Source organism: Paroedura picta, chromosome 9 (assembly GCF_049243985.1).
Source record: "Paroedura picta isolate Pp20150507F chromosome 9, Ppicta_v3.0, whole genome shotgun sequence".
Classification (NCBI taxonomy): Eukaryota; Metazoa; Chordata; class Lepidosauria; order Squamata; family Gekkonidae; genus Paroedura; species Paroedura picta.
In genome coordinates, this window is record NC_135377.1 from 33,295,014 (window position 1) to 33,317,596 (window position 22,583).

The window sequence follows — 22,583 nt, forward strand, 5'->3', positions numbered from 1 at the left end:
TCTAGAGTGCATGGGCTTTGAATGTAGGACTGCAGAATTCTCAGTGATGCTCAGAAGCTTGTTAGATTGCTATCTTTTACCCCTTTAACCCACTTGACAGATAACCATAAAGATAAATTTAGGTAGGGGGGAGTGGCTTCCTGGGCTTTTAGAAGAAAATGGGTGGTATCAGAGTCTCAGAATTAAATAAGATAATTTTATGGATGTTAAGATAAGATTTTTACCTTCATTAGTGAATGCTTCTGCCCTTCATGTGAGTAGCTGAGGAGCTGCTAAACTGCAGACAAAGTATGAGGAGAACAAAGCAGTTGTCAAGATGTATTATGTATTAGCATGGTTTTTATGTATTAGGGGTTTTTATCCGGGGGGGGGTTATATGCTTATATGCTGCCACAAGCCTTAGGGGTGGGCTATAAATAATAATAATAATAATAATAATAATAATAATAATAATAATAATCCCTTGCCTGACTGCCAGACAGTCCTCGGATCTCCTGGCTACGATGCACATGCCATACAATAAATAAATGTTATCACTTGTTACTTTGGTCCTCCGTGGCTACATTTTGAGCATTCTCCTGCGATGGACCTTCCACTGTGGGACTAACCTTTTGAAAGAGGTCCAAAGGGCAGTCTCCTTGCTAACCTTTCACTAAATACCTTTCACCTTTTTGGAGAGCGGTGGTCTATAAATTGAAAAAATAAAATAATAAAATAGAAAAATAAATACAAGGCAGGCTTTTTCTAAAGTTTGGTCCTTGCTTAAAGCTCCTGGGTTTCATGACTGGTCAAACCGCATTGAATTTAAATTGTCTGGCTGCTTTCTGATCTCTGGATTACAGCCTGTTGATCTTTGAATAGTGCATGGATTTTTCTTTTGTGGAAGCTGCTTCCAACTAAGGAAGCCGTGTGTAAAAAAATTCAATATAAAGAAAAGAGATTCATAGATGTGGACAGAAGTAAAAGGCATCAGCTTCGGTCCTGATGTTGTGTCCTTCCTGTGGTGTGGAGCTAGACTAGGGACTGATGGGCTTTCCAGCTATGTTAGCTCATCATGCCACCCAGCACCAAATTACTTCATTCCCCCCCCCCCCCAGACTTAGCATCTCCTCCCCACCCTCCCTGCCGCTCTGATAGCAGGGGTGGGAATAATAAGTTCCGCCATGTTGGGATTGTTTTAAAGTCTTTTAATGGGTATTTTAATGGGGATAGGACTGCTGTGACCCGCCACGAGCCTACGGGGAGTGGCGGGATATAAATCCAAATAATAATAAAAATAATAATAATAACCATTTATTTCATCAAATGCATCAAATACCCACCCATCCCAGTGTTCTGTGTTCTCTTGATTTTTCTGTTTAAATCTGATGTCTTTCATGTTGGACTTCTGGACAGGTCCTTAACGCTATCCTTTTGACTGGGATCCATGCCCCTTGTTGCCATCGCTGACCCCTGATCTTTGGGGAAAGCAGCAATCATGCGCCAACTTCACTGAATGGCACTGTGGCCATAAAATGCAGACAAGCTCTGCAATGTAAAGAAATTCAATGATACGAAAGGTGCAGGAAGACACTGATGCGTTCTATACTGGCAGAAGGCACCGAGCAAAAATTGTGGGTGTTGCCGACTGTGCTAACAAATATTTTGATAACAATTACAGAGTGGAACAGCTAGGGATGTTTTCAGCACAGTTCTGAGACAGAAGTACAAATACTGAGTCAGATCAAAGAAGCGCGGAAAAGCTCTTGTACTATAACAGATGCATCGCCGAAGAGGTTCACATATAGCACTGGATGAATCAGGAAGGCCAGGCACAACATTGCATTCTATGCAGATGGCGATGGCTCATGTCTGGCATTTGGAGGTGTAAGGATGGCAGGGAGCGATTCAAAAGCAACTATCGTCTGAAGAGCTCCTGTTTCCTTTGACAGTTTGCCTGTGGCCAGACTGTGGGTCTCCAGATGTCCATGGATTCCAATTCCCATGAACCCCTGCCAGCAGCTGGTAGGGGCTCATGGGATTTGTAGTCCATGGACATCTGGAGACCCACAGTTTGGCCACCCCTGAGCCTTCAGATTGCTGGGCTGTCTCTCATAGCCTTGTCCACTGGCCATGGTTCTTTAGGAACCAAAACTGAGGTCCTTCCCTGATACTGTCAACTAGCACTGCCTAAACAAAACCATGCAAATCTTCACGCAAAAACGTACATCTTTCTGTTTCACGCAGCCTTCCTTTACTGCTGTGAATAAACTTCTGCTGGCACCTTTTCAAAAAATTTGAGCATTGGTGACTCTTTGAGCAATAGATTTAACTGGAATCTTTTTACTGTATGACATTCACTGGTTCTTGTTGCTTTCTTGCTTCATATGAGGTTTGAATTGGGTTTTTCTTGAGCCTGAATCAAGATCTGATAGCACCTCAATCCCATGCCCGCAGCTGTCTTGATCCAAGCCTTACATATACAGATATATGGGCTCCCTGTCCTGTTTCTGATATCAGACCACTTAACAGGCAATAGTCTGAAGCTCAACCCTTCAAAGACGGAGGTTCTGTGGCTGGGCAGGAAGGGTCCAAGGGAGGAAGCATGTCTACCCAACCTGGACACAGTGCAGCTATCAGTGGCTCACTCTGCCAGAAACCTGGGCATGATCTTTGATGCCTCCCTCTCTATAGAGCCACAGGTCACAAGACCAGGGTGGCAGGCTTTTTACAATCTACACCAAGCCAAACTATTAGTACCCTACTTGGCTCTGGAATACCTAGACACAGTGATTCATGCAATGGTAACCTCTTAGACTTCTACAACTTGCTCTACGCAGGCCTACCCTTAACCTTGATCCAGAAACTGTAACTGGTCCAGAATGCTGCAGCCAGGATGCTCACAGGTACACTGTGGAGGTCCCACACCTGGTCTGCTCTCCAACAACTGCATAGGCTCCCAGTTGAATTCCGGATCAGACTTAACATCTTGGTAAACACCTTGAAGTCCATATAGAGTCTGAGCCCAGAGTATCTGAGAGACTGCCTCTCTGTTTATACTCCCAAAGAGCTCTACGCTCCACCATTTCCAACTGGCTGGTGATCCATGGCCCCCAAAAAGAATGTTGGGCATCAACTAGGGCCAGAGCTTTCTCAGTCCTGGTGGAATGAGCTCCCTGAAGAGATCAGGGCCCTGCCTGAACTCCCACAATTCAGCAAGGCTTGCTAAAGGGAGTTTTTTCGCCAGGTTGAGGCTGATCAACTCAATGGCATCTGCTGGACCCCAGACAGACTTCCCCACAATCTGAACTCAATCCTGACCTCCTATGGCATAATAGTTAGAAAGTTATTGTTGCCATGTGAAATGTTATAATATTTATTGTCTTCAGTTATGAATCCAACTGTTATGGTTGCAGTTGTTATGAACTGTGCTGTATTATCTCTACATTTTATGCAAGCCACACTGAGCCTCAAGGGAGGGCTGTATAGAAATATGGAGCTCTTCCGCCAGGTGTTTGGGTGAGGCTGAGTTTGAGACCAGGGTTATAAGATCTTGGGCCCCTCTCTCCTTTCTTTTAATCTCCACCCCTTTTAATCTCCACCTCCTTTCTTTTAATCTCCACCCCCCCAGGGTCATCTGCTGGAGTAATAATGGCTGTGAACAGTTGAGCTGAGGGTCTGCAGGGGAATCTAGAATGCTGATTCTGCCACCATCAATTGTGTTGGAGGTTTGTGCATATATATTTTATACTTACTGTAAACCACCACAACTTGGCTGGGCTGAGTGGCGGCCTAAAATAAATAAATAAATATTTTTTTAAAAGGGGAAAAATGGGGTCAAGATTGGACTGGATCGGTGGAAGAGAACTGTTTTTTGCAGAATGTTGCTTCTCTGTGAATGGTAAGGAGGAAACCATGACCTCACGTTTCCATACCCTTGTCAAAATTGGTAGCATTAAGAAAGTGCACAATAGTCTGGGAAAATCTGATGTACTATTGACAAGTGATTTTTGGGGTGGGGTGATAGTGGGCGGAGTCTGTGGGGTTTTTTTTTTAAGCAAATGTCTAATCAGTGATAAAGGTTTACAACTAAAAACATAAATCATGTCATTAAATGTGGAAAACTTATAGGGGTTATGTACAGGATACCAATTGAAGAAGGCTTTGCAATGTTCATTGTTGCATGATTGTGATTTCATACCCACAGGTACATATTGCCCTGAGTTATTGGTGCTTGCTTGGGCGAAGGGGGAGCTGTGCAGTTCTCATAGGGCAGAAGCCCTTGCTATATATATTGCCTCTGGTCAAAACAATCCATTCACTCATTTGGAAAGTGGAGGGTTGGCATCATGGTAAGAATGCCATTTGCTATGCTTTTCTACTGAGTTCAGAAGAAGCACCTTTAAATGAGTCAAGGGCAGAGGTTCCCCTCCCCATCCTTACTCCCCTCATGTCCTGAAGAATAGCTTCCCTTTCTACTTTTACCCCTCTCATCTGGTAAAAGACCTGGAAAGGCAAGACATATAGAGTAGAAGAAACAAACAAGGCTAGGTTTTCTGTAGACAACATGATGGAGGAAAGCATGGAGCAGGAGGAAGAAACTTCCTGCCTGCCTGCCTGCCTTCTCCTGTGATGCTTGACTTTTGAACTGAACTGCATCATTTCAAGAGTTGGCAGTATCACCAACGGATCGTTCAGCTTGGAATCTTAGCAGTTCTCTTCTGCTCAAATAATGGTATAGTGACCTTGGGTTACTCAAACAAAGCAGCAGTGAAATAATAGTGTCAGCTCATTCCAAAAGGCAAGTTCAGTGAAGAGTGTGCCCTGTGTTAGAGCTAGATCAACCATCAGCCTTTTGACAGCGCTGCCAACTTCCTGTTGCGTCTTTGTCAGGCAAAGCAACCACCTCTCTTATTTTTAATTGTTTACTCTCTCTTGGTCATTTTGCCAATTTATGATGATTTCCTGAAGCCCTGCTCTGCAGACTGTGCCTAAGGTGACTTTCTTTCAATTACTTTCTCCCCTGTGAGCCTGAAAAATGGTACCAGTATGCCATATGCCCCAAAAGGTGATTTGTTCAGATCTTGCAAGGTAAATAGTGGTATAGTTGATCATCATTACATGTATCCAAGTGCATGCGTTTGCACTCTGACCCTCAGCACATTTATTTAATGGAACAGATTTCTGTAAACCGGCTCTGAGCCAGTAGCTCAGTTGCAGAGGGTGGGGCTTTGATGTGCCCTTTAGTGAACCCCATACATTGCTGTGCGAGTACCCTGTACTTTCATTGCTGCGTATGGCGTTGGTCTTCTACCTTTCCAGACATGTGGCACTTCTTGAACCCTCAGGGGGCAGCATTAGAACGTGCTGAAATGTATGTGGGCAACAAAGTCATTTGGTATCAGTTGCCTGATAGGCAAAAGAGGAGCATAAGCAATGAACTCTGTTTTCCTCATGTACCCTGGTGGGTGATGGGTCAGATTCCCTGCACTACTTTCTTGCACAGAAAGAAAATTAAAGTCATATCACACCTGCCGAAATGAAACATGGTCAGAGTGTTTCTAGATTGCAAAAGATAAGCCTACGACTCTCCTTACAAATAATGCTGGAATATCTTTACCCCACGGTTTGTTTCTTCGGGAGAAAACAGAAATGTTGTTGCTATTATCCAGGGTTTTATTCACCCTCTTCCCCTGCATAGGGAGGAAGCCGACATGCTTCCTAGCCTGTTTACGATAGGCTTAGTTTCTACTGCTACTTCTGCTTTTTTTCCTTTTAAAAAGCCTTTGCAAAGTCCTTGTAGAATGTGATAGTCCATCTGTATTCCTCAGTAGGGCTTATTTCACCTGGGTGATTATTGGAACTATTCTCTATGTGCAACGGAATTAAGAGAGATTCCATTTGAGGAAATCATATGGAGACCGGCAACCGCACTCTGCCTTATTACCAAATGAGTACAGCATGCCCTTCAATAATTCTCTAAACTCTCAAATGCCTTGGAAATAATATGCTGGAATATTACTGAACTGTGACTGAAGCACCATTTGTGCTAAATGTGACAGTGCACAAATGATATTCCTCAATAAAAGTTCAAACTACATTAATCTTTCACAGAGGTTCATTGACTAGGAAGATGCCTTAGATACAAAATAAACTGGTAGCAGCTCCATTTGAAATTACTTCTACACCTTTTTTTGCTGTGTCTGTTTTCCAGAGGCATATACATTAAATTCTTTGCTTATATACATAATTTGCCAATGAGCAGGGTTTTTTTTAAAAGATACATTATATTGTTTCTTCATCAGAATCAGTAAAAATATTAGGTCTACATAATATAGAAATTCCCCCTTGGACCATGGTATCATTAAATATAATGTGTAATAGTAGGCAATGTAATATACTTATTTTCATTCCTTTGGGATGAGCAGACATAACTCACTAGCAGATTTGCTCTCCTTGGCTAGATTGAGTTACAGCCATTTCCAGGAATAGGAAAAAGGGTTTTCTGTACTGACAGTTAAATATTCATTCTCGTGTTTGCTATCTAACCTACTATACTATTGCACACTGCGGTTTTCCTTCCATGTACTATGTACTTCATACTTTTGTGACAAGGAAGTTGGGTGGGCATTTGTTGGAATCAAATGGTACACCATGGGTTTAATCCTGCCTGCTTTCCTGGTGGACAAGAGCAATGACCGGGATCCCCCAGCTCTTCACTATAGCCCCCCATCTCATTTAGCTTTATGTTCATGTGGGTTCCACATGACATAGTTCGTTCTGGACTTTGAATTATGTTCCTCATCACCAACAGAAAAGCTGTATGAATTCAAGCCCATGTGTGTTTGTAACACAGTATGTTGCCTGGATGTTTTCTACATAGAAATTATCCCTGGGGTAGCAATGTTACATAAAATCCTGAGGATCAAATAACCAGTTTCCTTGTCAGGTACTCTTTGATCTGATTGCCAGATTTTGTGTGGCCTTATACATTTCAATTCAGGCTGCTGCTGTTCTTAGGCAACATGGCTAATTGTGTCTATATGACCGTTTACGCACTGGAACTTTATTGCCCCAGCTCCCGTGCAGGAGCACAAATCGGGGGTGGATGAGTTGCACTGGGCCAAATGCTCCCCCTTGTGGGTGCAGGAAGAGGTTGGGCAACCTGCCACAACTAAAACTGCAGCCTGCAGCCCGGCATGAAACCTCCAGTGCATAAATGGTCTATCTGATAACAAAATACTGGCCCAGTTTTTGAAAACTTAAGCAACAGCATAAGCCCATTTAAAAATTCATAGAGGTTAGACCCATCAGCAGTGATCATGTAGGGCGTTCTTTGGATAGCAGCCCTTAAATCTGAAATGAATTAAGCTGGGGTGCCTGTGTTGTTAAAGTTCCTTGGAATTTGGATAAAGCCACTGTTGGGCCCAGTTTTCAGGAACAAAGAGTTTCTTGAAAGTTAAACCTCAAGGAAACCTCTCATACGGAGGCCTGAGGTGTTCTTGTTCATTCTTATGATGTGGATCCCTGAATCTGATCACATAACCTGTTTGTGCCTTGTAGTGGCATTGCGAAATCTGCTTGATGCTCAGAACATCCATGTGCTTATCTTGCGGAGCAGCCTCCAGAGGACTTGCAGGGGATTCTTTACACATTAGAGGGTACCCAGGGTGTGCCTGGAGGTTCAATAATCAGGCATGAGCAGCAGGGTTTCTTCAGTTCCAATGTACATAGTGCCCTATTCTCATCACAACCTGAAATGATCAGAGAAGGGGTCACTACTGGGTCCATGAAGGAAAGCCAGCTGCACCAGATTGGGTTTCCCCAATGGACCAAATAACATCTCCTGTACCATTTAAGTTTAGGGAAATTATGTGTGTGAGGGGGAAGAGTGGGAGCCCTCTCTTCATGTGTACTACCGTTGGGCTCTGAATCATGCACCACGAGTGTGGGTTTTGAGAAGGACCCCAAAACTCATATCTGACTATTACACAGGATGCAGGGTGGGTGGCCCAGGATCAACCCTCATACTCCTTAATGTGCAAAGAGTTCCTGAGGGAAAGCATTGTGATATAAAACAATGTTTTCATTCTGTGCATCCTATAGTCCATCTTGGTGTAGTGGTTAAAGAGTGGCGGGCTGTAATCTGGTGAGCTGGGTGATCTTGGATCAGTCCTGTAAGAATCTGTTCTCACAGAGCAGTTTCTCTCAGAGCTCTCTCAGCTCACGTACCTCACAAGGTATTGGTTGTGGGGAGAGGCAGGGAAGGCAATTGTAAATTTCTTTGAGACTCCTTTGGGTAGTGAAAAGTGGGGTATAAAAACAACTCTTCTTCAAACAAAAATTTAGCCATCATGATTAGTTGTAAATAAAACAACTGGAATTGCACAGAGGACAAGTTCTGCAAATGGTAGCCTATGTCTTAGGAAATCCACATTCATCCTCACAGATCATTAGTAGATGGCTGTGTCCTGATTCTGATTCACAACTGTTACTGCATCAGATCATGTTATAAATGATGTTATAAAAAATTAATCCAAGAACTTCTCAGACCTACTGCATTGCAGTTTTGATTAGATGACTATAAAAAAGGCAACAGAATATTCGTACTTACAGGAAGCCTGCTGATTTGAAGATATTCAGCTGCTCATAATAAAGATGAGTAACAACATTTTTGTTCACACATGAGCTTTACTCATGGAATGTTGCTAGTAAAATACGGCCCAAATAATCCCTTCCTACACTCTATATTATGACCTGTATATTGGGTGACAAGAATTTTAATATGCTAGTGGGCGATCAGTAAATATTTAAAAACATTTGCCTTGATTTTTCTTGCATGAAAAAATAAATATATGTGCAGAATATGAAGCTTCCTTTATTCATAGCTTCACTTATGGCTTTCAGTATGTATATCACTATGTCTAATAATAAACTTTCACACACCCAGTGTGCCCAATGAAAGCCCTCCCCCAGAGAAAGGGAAGGTTTCTATGAGCTTGGGGAAATTCCATGGTGTGCAAAAGCATGGCTCTATAACAAAGAGAAAAGGATGGGGAATCTCAAAAAGCAGGCTGGTGAAGATTAAAAATTGCTCCAGAAGGGACAGAATGTTGAGTAAAGATGAGAGTTGGCTAAAGGGGGGAAAGTGGCAGAAGATAAATTAGCATGTTTAAGCCATGGAATCATAACAGATCCCAAAGGGAGAATTTTTAGGTGGTTGTGTGATACTTTCAATTTGTCCCCCCTTCAAGTTCTTCACAGATGGACCTTTATAAGGATATTTTCAACACTGGTTTTATGTATGGCAGGAAGAGTTACAGGAGCTCTTCATGCCCCTGGAATACTACTTCCCAAAGTTGTTTGTGATATAGCACACAGGAACTGCTGTTCTAAGAAAATTTTCAAAAACTTTATTGGATAGATCCAGGTTTCATATTATCCCCATCTCCACTGCCACCACCGCCACCACCACCACCACCACTACTACTTCATCTAGTGGTAAACTGACAGGCCTCCATGTGGGTAATGAAAACAGGAATAACAGGCCACCCACTAAGTAGAGGTCTCTAACTGCTCAGAAGATTCTCTAGGTATGCAAAAATGCATAACTTTCGGAAAGACCCTCAAAAACCAGCCTGATGGGCAATTTCTGATGAATATAGGATTATTGTTTTGCGTATGATTACAGCTTCCAGACTAGTGTATGTTAGACAGTGGAAGAAAAATATCACACCAAAGATCCAAGTTTGGCTATCTAACATGTGGGAAATGTTTAAATTAACTGTTTATCAAAACAATAAAGATATAGAGAACTTGGATTCTACCTGGTTTAAAGCAATGCAAACAATGTCAGTAAAAAATAAAATCAACCAACAAGGATTCTCACCCCACATAAGGGCTGAGAATCCTTGTTCCCTGCTCCCTCCCTCGCTCCTCCCCCCACCCACATCCTGTCCTTACCAGAAGTGACATTATATATGCAAAACAGTAAACAGTACACAATACATTGCTCCTTTATAGAAACTATCCAAAAACCTTAAGATTACAACCTAACAAGTGCTTAAGAAAGTGCACTAAATAAGCTCCAGAAGGATGCAATCTTGAGAACACTTATAAGGGTGGTGGTGAAGGCAGCCTTCTCAGCCTTTTGGCTAAGATGAAGTGTGAGAAGGAAGCCTTTTCAGGTCTCTGTGATCCTTGAAAATTCTGGCAGAAGAGATTTTGGAGGTTGGGACTGGATATCCAGATGGTTCCTTTCTCTCCCACAGTTACTTGTGGGCTGCTAGCTTGTTCTGCCTAATAGTCAGGTACTTATCAGTAAGACAGTGAAATGGCATCTGTAAGACAATGTAGTTTTTAAAATTGGTAATCTCCCAGGTAAGCAGACAAATATTACTTTGTCATCTTAAAAAAGAAGAATATCCCTTCCCTGGCTGACAAAGGCAGAAGAAGCATGGTATGTTGAGGGCAGGACAAAAAACAGAAAGAAGAGGTACAACTGATCTGCTGAAGTCACAGTGCTCTGTCTCCTACATGACCAAATAGTTCAGGTCAGCATACTAACAAGAAATACAATCAAGGATGCACAACAAATGTCTTTTTCAGGTGTCACATCCATTCTTACTGGGAGGCCAACAACTGCATGTAATATGAATATACTGATATACACAGTTGCCATGTTGTTTGAACTTGACATGTATTTTGTACGTGCTTATAGCTTTGGGACACATGAACCTGGACTCTGGAAAATACACGTACTACCTCAGACACATATGCAACCAACTTGCAACTGACTTGAAAACCCCAGGGCCACCTTTCCAATCTGATCAACTGGTCTGATTCATTGATTGACAAGGTACAAACTAATCAGGCAACACTTGAAATAAATGATCACATTTTAATAAAAGTATGAATAAAACCTGAAGACACTGTAGCCCTAAATGGAATCCTTTGGTCATGCAAATGGGGTGGGAATTGGACATTTCTCTGTTCGCTATAAAGCAGAAATTTACATAGGCAGGCTATTACATTGACATTGCTACAGACTGAGTCATTGTAATAAGAGCCAAGTGGTCTTTAACAATTTAACGCAAGATTTATTTATTTTTTTATCACTGCAAAGGGAGGAATTTGATGTGATATGTCAGACCTTGAATAGAAAATTACTGACACCGTAGACTTTCATGAGGTCTTACTTGCAAAAAGCATAATTATGTTTTCATTTGATGACAACCAGCAAGCTAAAAAGCATTGTAAAGTCAGTTTTTGCTGTTACTCTTCGTTTTGTCTTTCTCTCATGTCAGTTGTGACAGATCTGCATCTACTTGTGCACCTGGACTACACTAGAGATTTATTTGCATACATGTAAATAATATTATGAAGCTTAGGCTTTGGCATATGCCTTTTAGGTGGGTTTTTGGGTGTTGACTATGGCCTGGATCCAACCAACTTTTCTGCTAATGAAGAAAATGTGGAGGGGGGTCCCCTTTGATTACTAAACAGTTTTCTGCATGAAAAAAGCCATGTGGCTTTAGTAAAGAGAGAGATTACACTTAGTGAAAAGGGTAGTTGGATCCAGCATTATTCTTCCTTCCCTTTGAATCAACTAGTTTATATGACACTCAAGCCCGAGATATTGATAAACCTTCCCTTCCTCCAACAGTTTCCTGGAAAGCTTGAAAAGCAGATGCTGATGGTTGAAGGACCATTGCAGACAACCATTTCCTGCTTACTGATGTGGAAACACATCACCTGGTGTGCTCCCTGAAATGGAAATTACTATGGACGTGACATCTGTTAGTCCTGCCCCAGGGAGCGGGCCAGTAAATGGGCAGTGGAGGCGACTGTGGAGCAGCAAGTGGGGCTCAGTGCTAGTCCTGCCCAGAGAGCTGTGAAAAGTGCAGGTGCAAAAGTAAATGCAAGGACCCCACTCCATTGCTGAGTTCTGGGAACTCAGCAATGGAGTGGGGTCCTTGCATTTACTTTTGCACCTGCACTTTACAGTACAGGTGGGTTCTTCTTCCTAAACCCATGGCAATTTTGAAAAAGAACTGTTCCATGTTGGGGAGTGGGGGAGAGAATGGTAGAAAATCACACTGTGCTTGCAGGTGCCCTGGTTATCTAGCCTGTTCCTGTCCCAGACCTGTGGAGATTTGCCAAATTAGGTCTCTGCTCTTTGCTGGTCAGTCTCTGGTCTCTATGTAATCATCAGAAAGACAGGTTTTCTGTAATTAGCTGACCTCAAGGAAACTTCCTGTGTGAAGATTAAGTCTTGCACTCTGATAACAATGGAATGTTTACATAGCTATAACGTTCTGCTAACTTTTATATCCGTTGATGTGTTTTGTGAATTTTTTTCTGAATAAACTGAATAAAAGGCTAGCCTGCTCAGGAGAAAGATCAAGCTCCAGAGTGACCAAACACATAGAGAAGCAAGCCTCGTGTCTGTCATTACTTCACAGACTGGTGAAGATGTAACCACCTTCTCATGTTTGCCAGCCTCCTAACATCAGTCCTGCCTCTGCCAGCCCCAGTCTCCTTTCCCAGTACCTGCCTCATCTCCAACAGCTGCCACCTGGGCAAAAGGCAAGATGTTCTTGCCAAGAAAGCCCTCCTCGGGGACAGGAAAGCAGCTGCTCCACTCCCTGTGCCGCCTTTCCTCCCTCCGCAAAGCTATCCAGCAGCTAAGGCAGGAGGAAGCCGGGCAAGCCCAAAGCCACCTTGGGGAGCTGCAAGGAAGAGAGCAGCAGACATGAGAAATGGCTGTGCCTCCACTGCCTGTCTTTTGTACCCGGCCCCAGACTCTTCCAGAATCAGCTTGTTGTAGATTATGTGTTTCCACATAATCTGTGTCAATCTGATTCTTGGAATTTTATTTTTTTCCTGCCTACTACTGAAGGAATTCCTCTATACAGAAACTGCTGTGTTGCTTGTAGGTGGCCTGTTTCACTGCCCCCTCTAGTAGGCTCCTGACCATGTTCCTTGATGTTAAAGCTAGGGCTCTCAGGAGAATAATGCATAAATAAAGAGCAGGTATCCCCCCTCTCCTGTCATCCAATTTTCTCTTTCCAAAGTACTCTAAGCTGTAAGGGGCTGAACAGAACAAGTTTCTTGCCTTATGTTTTTTCCCCTTTAACTAGAAGTACAGCCCTCAACTATTCACATTTCCTTGAAGAAAAAGATACTGCTTAGAGTTTATCAGGTCCGTTGTGCGTCTGTGAGTGCATGAGAGATTGGGCAGCAGGTGTTCCTTATCATTCAGGGTTTAGTGTGATTTGGATGGGTTCTTTTTTAAAGAAGAAGTGTTGGTTCTTATATGTCACCTTTCTCTACCAGAAGGAGTCTCAAAGTGGCTTACAGTTGCCTTCCCTTCCTCTCTCCACAACAGACATCCTGTGAGGCAGCTTAGGCTGATAGAACCCTGGTATTACTGCTCGGTCAGAACAGCTCTATCAGGCTGTGAGAAGCCCAAAGTAACCCAGCTGGCTGCATGTGGAGGAGCGGGAAATCAAACCTGGCTCGCCAGATTAGAAGTCACCGCTTTTAACCATTACACCAAGCTGGCTCTTAACTGCTATACCAGCCTTTCTCAACCTTTTTAGCATGGAGAAACCCCTGAATCGTTCTTCACGCTTCGAGAAACCCCAGAAGTGGCATGTCCAAGCAACATTTGTTTGAGATGCATAGTTGTATATATGCCAACCCAAACCCACTCCCCTTCCCATCCCCTCCATCATTGGCCATTGCGGGGGTTGACATCATATATGGTCATATCCCCTAATAAATATTTAACAAATTATAAAAAAATTTAAAATAAGTTAACTCCCACCCATTTGGGAAACCCTTCCAGGGCTGTCAAGAAACCCTAGCTGAGAAAGCTTGCACTACACCAATCAATTAATATTTTTTCCTGTGAAATTCTCCTGTCAGTGTTCTGTTGATGGATTCACAACCATCAAGTGTTGTTTTAATAGAAATTATAATTATTTTTAAGAGATTTCATCAGAGGAGAAAATGCACAAACTAATTTCAAAAACAGAAAATTCCCATCACTGAGATGAATATCTGTCTTCAATGTGGAGCTTCTCTCCCAGTCATACCACATGATTACATCTAACCAACTCATGTTGTTTGGTGGGATTTCCATGTTAACATCCTTCATCAGTATTCCTTCTTGACCGTTGCTCTGTGAGGGAAAAAAATATTGCCAGAACTGGTAGTATACTAGTAAGGTGTTGGAGTCTTGTCTACCACTTTTGGTTACTATACTGGTGTTGTAGGGTTTTCAAGGCATGAGATTTTCAGATGTTGATTGCCTGCTTCTGTGTCACAACCCTGGCATTCCTTGGAGGTCTTCTATCCAAATACCTGGTTTGGTTTCTGAGATCTGATGAGGGCAAGCTAGTCAGAGCTATCCAGGTCAGGATTGCATTACTACTACCAGCCTCTTTATTCTTTTTAGAATATAACAAAAACTACTCTGTGGTGAATTTTTAAGGACAAAAACATTAAAGAATCACACAGCATTGGCTAATGAAAAGCACTGCAATTGTGGTGCCTCCCTTGTAGAAAAAGTAATTCCCAGGGAAAGGACCCTTAAGCCTTGAAAACAATGTCTTTTATTCAGCAGGGTAGATTCCATCTGCCATTTTACCTCCCACTACATCTCAAAGACACAATACATTTCTCCTACTGAGTTAAAGTCTCTGATCTCTAACTAGGAGGTCTAATTGATCACAGCGGAACATGGGGCTGAATCCTTTGCTTCTGGAAACAGTTGACATAGATTAAAGTACAAGATAGGAGGCATGAAACCATGAATGATTTATTGGAGTGCTCTAGATCATCTCTCAGAAGGTGAGTTCAGTGCCTTCACTTAAAAGATTAACCACTTCATCCTAGAACAGCAATTACAGCAAGAGTAACCTTATTACGCAAAACACGGTATATAATTTAAAGGGCTAACTCTATTGATAAATCTATTCAGTAACGCTGAACTCCAGCACGCAACTTACATGGGCTAATTGTTAACCCTTTTGTCATCTGCTGATGATCAAGCATCAGTGGCCTAACTTGCAAGAGAATTTCCATGTGATTTAATTTGCTTGAAGAGCGTCTCAGCAATTGTATCAATTTGCAAATGCAAGCCCTTTTCACACAGATATATTTTTCATGGCTGGATGCTTTTCACAGGTTGTCTTCAAAAACCACCAGCCCCTAAAAGATACTTTCTGCTCATGGCTTTACACCAGACTTGTACTAGATCATTGCATAAGAAAAGTGAACCCAAAGTTCATGTTACACAAGCATTTGTCCAAGTTCTTGTGAAAGTATTGTCAGAGCAATGTAGCAGCTATTTTCCCTCTGATCACAATACAGTGGGCTCATACAGGATGGCTCGTGGTGGGTTACAACATCCGAGAAAACCTCAGTAAAATCTCATTAAAAACGGACAACAATCCCACTAAAAAGATCAAGCAACATGGTGATAGTAACTCTATAAAACTCCCCCCCCCCACCCAGCCTCTGTCTCTGGAGGGATGGAAAGAGGGATCAAGATCTCAGACTGATTGCTGGTTGACCGGGGGGGGGGGGGGGCTCGATCTTCTTTGTAGCCCTGGCCTCAACCATAGACCTGGTGGAAGAGCTCCATTTTGCAGGCCCACCAAAATGCCAGAAGTTCCCGCAGGCCTTGCAGCTCACCTGGGAGCTCGTCCCACCAGGTCAAGGTCAGACACACTTCCTTGGGGCCAGAAACAACCAGTAAATTATCACCTGCAGAGCATAAGATTCTGCGGGGGGGGGGCATATGGTGATAGGCGGTCCCTCAGGCATGTGGGTTCCAGACCGCAAAGGGCCCTAAAGGTTAGAACCAAAACTTTGAACCAGATCCGGACAGCAAGAGGTAGCCAATGGCGCTGCCTCAGCACCGGCTGAATGTGGGCCCTCCATGGTGTTCCTGTGAGGACCCAAGAAACCGCATTTTATACCAGCTGTAGTCTTTGGATCAGGGACAAGGGCAGGCCCATGTAGAGGTTGTGTCTCATGTCCAATGAAGAAGTGAAATGTGGGCATATTTGGGGCACAAGGGGGATATCAGAAAAGTACTGTAGAGCAGAGTATGAATAGAACTATGTACAAAATGTGGTTTTAAAATAATCAAAATTCTGTGCCAAGAAAACCAGAATTTATCAGTGTGTAGAAATTATGCCCAAAGTCAATATAAACAGCTTTAGTCAGTATGCCCGTCTAGTCTTCTCCATATGTCTGAAAGTTCATTACACATGACTCACAGTCTTTGAAGCCTCTGTTCACCACATTAGAAATTTGAATAATGTTTTAATACATGAAAGCTAACTTCTCAGGAGTTTTAATTCTACAGATATCACCAGATTCCAGTCTTGTGTGCTATGGTTGTAATCCTGTGGAATGCATACACATGAAGAGCTCTGCTGGATCAAATCAATAGTTCAACTGGTCCAACATCTTGTTTCACACAATGGCCAACCAGTTGCTATGGTGGTCCAATAGGCTGGATGTAGAGGCCAAGGCTTTCCCCTGATACTTTTGCCTATCCCTGATATTTATTATTCTGTTGATTCTGAATATGGAAGAAAACTGGATAAGGTCATGTTCATACATGTTTTTCTGCACCTTAGACATCTGGAATGGTAGTCAAGCTTATAAAATGCTGGCCTGTTTTTACTGAGGACATGCCTTTGTAGAAAGTGAAAAATTAGACTATATATGGCACAGGTTATGTTGGTTCTGCAGTTGTCCCACTCACTAACATGGAGGTGCAGGAGACCATTGTGGACCAAAGCTTCTCATGGGGCATGTTGTTTTGAATGTCATGTAACAAACTATTTGATCAAACTGTACATATTAGCCCAGCTTCTCATACTCCATCAGAGGAATGCAATACAACCTTAAGCATAGGAATTGAATGAATAGGAAGACAGAAATGGATCTAAAGAGGGAGCTTTTCTCTTTGGTGCCCGTTATATGTAAAACAAATTTCGGCCGTGTTAAAATATTCCCTAGTGGCATGTCTCTTTCCCTGTGTAGTTTCAGTTCGGTAGCCTCAAATTATGACATGTGTCCCTGCCCATGAGAGCATTTGGCTGAGGCTGAGCAAGCTCTCTGGTAAGACAGATGTTTACCCTTTGGATATAGAATAGGAAATCCATCTGATGCCTCATCAGTACAAAATGGGTGATGTGAATTCAACTTCAGAAGACTGGTATCCAATGTAAACTGCGACCTATATTATAAAATAAATGATGGTTTCAAACAGGATTGTAAACATCTTTGATGTAATTCAGTGATAAAGCCCAGCTCCTGTGGCTGCCATCGGTGGAATTGCTATTGGGAAAGTGGAATTTCCCTACATCTCTTGTAGTCCAGCTAAAGATGAAATGGTCTAAATTGGTGCTCCCCAACTACCAGGCTGCGGCCTGGTACCAGGATGCAGAGGCCTTGGTACCTGACCGGGGGGAGGGAGGCTTGGCTGCAGCATGCGCTTGCTATGCCAGGAGTGATTGGCCACCCCCTGGTGCAGCGGGCGCTGCACTGCGGGGGGGGGGAGTCACGGGCGGGCGTTTGCAGGTGCTGGTGGGTGCAAACACACAGGTGCAACAGGTGCCTGCACATTTGCGCCTCCCCCCCCCCAGCACGCTCCCAGCGCAGCGAGCGCTGCGCCACGGGGGGGGGGGGGAGAGGCACGCCTGCTGGTACTGACTGTATTTAAATATATATTAGTGGGAGAAAAGAATCACAGGAGAAAAGAATTTTCAGATTATACTCTACAATCTTGGGATTTTTCATATTTGTGTGTATATATACATCCTAGAGGCAAAGCCCATTGCACCCAAGAATACAACGGGTGCTAGCACATACACCTGCACTGAGACCTTTCTGGGTTCTGGCCCTCCTCACCAACCCTGCTCCCCACTTGATCTTTAGATCTCTAGTGTGGCAAAGTAGTTAAAAATAGCAGACTCTTCCTGACTCCTCTTCCAGATGCAGCCAGCTAGGTTGACAAACTTCCAGGAGGGGGCCTGGAAACCTTCAGGAAGATGAAAGAGACAAAGACAGGATGAAAGAGAAAGAAAGAGGTGCAAGGGAAGGGAGGCATCAGCTCCCCTGGAGAAAACCACTGCTATAGAGGGGCACTGGCCCTCTAACCCCACCCCAACACAACAGTGTCTACATAGGTACACATTGTCCCTACCTTCTCATCAAACCCCACATCTTCCAAAGCCAGGGCAAGCAGGCAGTGAAAGGGTGGGCTGCAACATTCCCATCCCCCACATCTTGCAAAGGCTGGGCCGAGAAGGCTTCAGGTGAGGGGGCTGCCACAGTCCTGCCCCCCATCTCCCAAAGGGCAGGCTAGGCATGGAAGGTCATGGGGGGCTGTCTCTTTTCCACCCCACCCCCACATCTCCCAAAGCCCAAGCTTGGTGGGGAAAGCCCCAAGGGGTTGATAGACTCTCTTTCTCATCCACCCCCACAACTCTCAAAGGCCTGTTTGGGGAAGGCCATAGGAGATGGGCTGCCTTCTTCCCACCCACTCCATCTCCCAAAGGGCAAGCCACGCAGGAAAGACCATGGAAGGCCATAAGGGATGGGATGCCTTTTCCTTTCCATCCACATCTCCCAAAGGCAGAGAAGGTTGTGAGAGGATCCCTCCTACTCCCGCCCCACATCTCCAAAAGGACAGGCTGGACAGGTAAGGTTGTGTTTGTGGGGAGCTGCCTCCTTCTCATTTCCCCACATCTCCCAAGGACCAGGCTGGACAGGAAGGCTGCCGGATCCCCCCAACCTCTCTGAGGAGAGGGAGTGTGGGGAAAAGCAAAGAGTGCTCTGATGGCCAGCTGCAGGGCCTTGGGGAGGTGTTGTTAGTCCAGGTCCTGTTAGGGAGGACTCCTCAGAAGAAAAGCTTTGCCAGGAGCTCCCAGCTTCACCCAAACTTCAACTACATTAGAGCTTAGTCTAGCCAGATGTTCAACAGGCAGAGAGTTCTAACCAGCAGGAGGGAATGGAGCTGCAGACAAACCAGAGCTTAGATTCCAAAGTTGTTGCAGGAGCTCCTCATTTCTATGCTCAGCATACAGCTGCAGCTTCCTGCCTTGTCAGTACACCTGGATCACCTGAGCCAATTAAGCAATGCCAGCTATGTGCTGGAAGAGAGCCCCAGTCAAAAGGCACACCATGTTAGCAAGACACTTGTTGACTGCAGCGGATGGTGAGTCTTCACAAAGTGAGGATTGAGAGGCTACTTACAGCCTATATTAACTTGAGGCTGAGAGGGCTGGGTTGTGGACACAACCTGTGACTTGCTCCTTCTGTTGATCCCCTTAGACTTCCTGAATGAACTCTTGACTCACTGAACAGAGTTAAGAAATTCATTGCATTCTGTATGTCCTGGCATTTTATTTTTGACATACTGATTCTCTCTACCCCCCTAGCAGCTTGTCTGTCCTTCCTTCCAGGTGAGAGCTAAAACCTGAGCTCAACACAGGAGGCAAAGGAAGGAGCTGGCTTCCCCTCCTTGTCTGGAGGAGATGGAGGGTGGGAAGAACCTGAGGATGGAGCAACATACCAGTAGTGGGCCTTTCAGTGAGGCTAGCACCTCTTCTATCCAGCAATAAGCAGGAAAAGGAAGAAGAGGATAGATAAGGCCCATGATTGGCTTTCATTGGAAAAGTGGCCTCTCCCTACTGGTGGCACACTGCCAATCAGGTAGGGAGTCAGTTGTGTGTATGCAATTTGACCTGATTGGCTCTCATTGGCAGATTGCAATTTGAACTAATTGGCCTTCATTGGCAGAGTACTGTCTCCTTATTGGTAGCATACCCCCAGGGAGAGCTAATCAGGGAATCAGTTGTCTGCATGCAATTTGAACTGATTGGCCCTCATTGCCAGAGTGCAATTTGCACTGCTTGGCCCTAATTGGCAGAGAGCAATTTGAATTGATTGTCCCTTACTGGCAGAGTGCTCTTTCCCTATTGGATCACAGTTCCACAGCTCCAAGGGAGGATCAATCTGGTAGGGAGTAAGTTGGCTGCGCACAATTTCCACATTATAATGTTTAGGGTTTTTTTTTGTTAATGTTTAATTTCATTTTTATTAATTCTGTTGTTGATATTTTATTAGAACCATAATGAAGTATGCATACTTTATCTCTTGCTATAGGTTCCTTTGATGAAGGGCCATCTGCAATAGACTTTTGAGTTGACCTGTGCATTTCTTTGAGCCCTGAATATACTTGTTTCTACAGTAGAGGTACATGAAATTATAAAGAGTTGCTTGCTTGTGAAATGGGATAAGAGAAGATTTTCCCAGACTTAATTAATATGCTTCACCATATGAATTTTTAGTTTGGGACTCGTTGATCCGTATAGTGCCATAAACCAAAATGTTATGCTAGCAGTCTGTGGTACAAACACTGAAGATGTAGGTACATTTGCAGTTCTTTCCCCTGATGTTAAATTGCTGTACCTCATGTATAAACTGTCATTAATACTTGGTGTTCATCATGCTCTTCCAAGTTTGAAAGCATTGTAATCTCTACGGCTAGAGTGCAAGGTAGGCCAACCTTACTCGTTTCTATTGCAGATGTCAGGCTGTGTTTGAGTGGCTTGCCTCAGGCCATCTAGTGAGCTTTGGCTAAGGCAGGAATGGAATCTGGGCCCATTTGGATCACAGCTCATTGATGCTTTCCTACACCAGCTCTCAGTGTCATACATGGTGTTTATACAGACAAAACAGACGAGTTTAAACTAGAAAATTTAACATTACTTGTGACAAGATAGGAAATGCAGACCAGGTACCTTGTTCCCCATCAAATTGCTGAGGGGAGCAAATGTACTGGCAGGAGGGCATTTTGGCTGGAATGAGACATGACACCACAAGTGGCACTAACATGGCCACAGATTTATTTCCTTCCACTGAAGGGTTTACCCAGCATGAAAGATGGAGCCTGACCTAGCAGGCAGCTCGCTGCCCCCAGGAGTCCAGAGTTGCCCTGGCACCTGCACCGCTCCCAGCCGGGAGAGTAGGCCCCTTGCCTACTGAATTCCAACCAAAAGGGGAAGTGACCTGTGTGTGGGGGGGAGGGGCAAAAGGCACCAACCTCATTTGGTTAACCCCAGGCCAACTGGCAAAATAGGTCCCTGGCCTCCCAGCTTGGTCAGCCCCACTTGTTTATATACCTGCCTCTTAACCCCCCCCCCCAACTCCCAGGAAGTCCAGTACACAAACTGGACTCCCTGACAACAGGCTTCTTCTCATGCCCTAAACTGCAGCTGTGACAAATGAGTAGCAATGCTTTAACATACAACTCAATGAACATGAGCCAAACTTCTAGGGTGGGTGGGAGGGAAGATTTCCCAGAGTCCAAGAACAAAGAGGCTGAGCCCTGCATATGTGGCACCTTATAAAGGTGCTGCGGACCCACCTCTTCCCTGAAGCCACTCATTTTATTTTTACTACAACAATTCTGTGAGGTAGGTTAGGATGAGGAAAAGTAATCAACCCAAGTTTATACCCAGTGAGCTTCCATGGCTGAACTGAGGTTTGCACTTGTGCCTCTTGGATGCTAGTCTGACTTTGTAAGCTTGCCGGACAGGTCCATGTAGTTCTATATATTTAGGCACAGTTACAGCTGGGCTGAGAATCATCAAATTAAGCAGCTCTAGTTGGGCATAATGAATTACAAGTCAACATTCTGAAAGTTTGTCAATATCTGTTTGTATATTCCACTGTAATGTTGTTAATATTAGAGTTTTAAATCTGTGATGTAGAGGGGTATATGCATAATACTTCTGTAGTTTCAGAACAAAGGCTCATTGTAATGTAAACACAAATAATACAGAAGAAATTGAATGCATTTGACAGTAATTGCCTGCAGAAAAAGTCTGAGGATAAGCAAGGAAAACAAGCAAACACAATAATAAACCTATGCATATAACTGCCATATGCCAATGTTTTATATTAAGACACAATATCAAAAATGCTTTGAGCATGACCTTCACCACGGAAGACAGACAGACAGACATATATTTCAAAAACTTACCTTGATTCTTGAGATAGAGAAAGTGTGTTGTTCTGTGACTGAACTTTCCAATTCATGATGGATATTAATATAGGAAGGAAACATTAAAGCTGAAAAATCATTCTTTTTTCTATTTCTCAGTCTACTTGGAAGTAAATGATGCTAATATAACAAGTCATAGTTGGCTAACAAAGTAATATCCTGCCATATAAATCTTGACTTAGAAAAAATCATTCTCATTCATCTTCACATTTCCTACAAGTGACAAAATGTTGTGATCTCAATATTTTCCTCTTGCTTGGTACTACTTTTATTAATCTTGTACTGCTTTATGAATTACAAGTTATTTCTTTCATGGGTTACAGTACAAGACAATAGAATGCTTTAAGAATTAGGGAAGTGGAGATCACCAGAAATTATGAAGGGACAATGTGATATGAAGTAAAAGCCGCAGATTGGAATAAAAGGATGAATCCACCGGAATTCCAGGCTACATGTCTATACTTAACAAAGACTAGATTGGAAAGGGGAGGGGATGTTTAAA

The 22,583-nt window shown here is 43.4% G+C and overlaps 2 long non-coding RNA genes across 4 annotated transcripts in view; both read left to right on the top strand.

Moving 5' to 3' along the window:
* Positions 1–3,358: 3,358 nt before the first annotated feature.
* On the top strand, positions 3,359–11,839 carry LOC143844219 (uncharacterized). Its single transcript, XR_013233869.1, has 3 exons — positions 3,359–3,707; positions 10,700–10,837; positions 11,645–11,839. It is a non-coding gene; the product is annotated as an uncharacterized LOC143844219 (long non-coding RNA).
* Positions 11,840–19,168: 7,329 nt separating this feature from the next.
* Positions 19,169–22,583, top strand: part of LOC143844220 (uncharacterized) — a 162,601-nt gene continuing 159,186 nt past the window's right edge. For 2 of the 3 annotated variants that reach the window (XR_013233870.1, XR_013233872.1), the window contains exons 1-2: positions 19,169–19,228; positions 20,179–20,268. This is a non-coding gene — a long non-coding RNA (uncharacterized LOC143844220). Of the gene's footprint in view, positions 19,229–19,944; positions 20,039–20,178; positions 20,269–22,583 lie in introns of those variants that run through there. The other variant, XR_013233871.1, reaches the window with a different exon arrangement.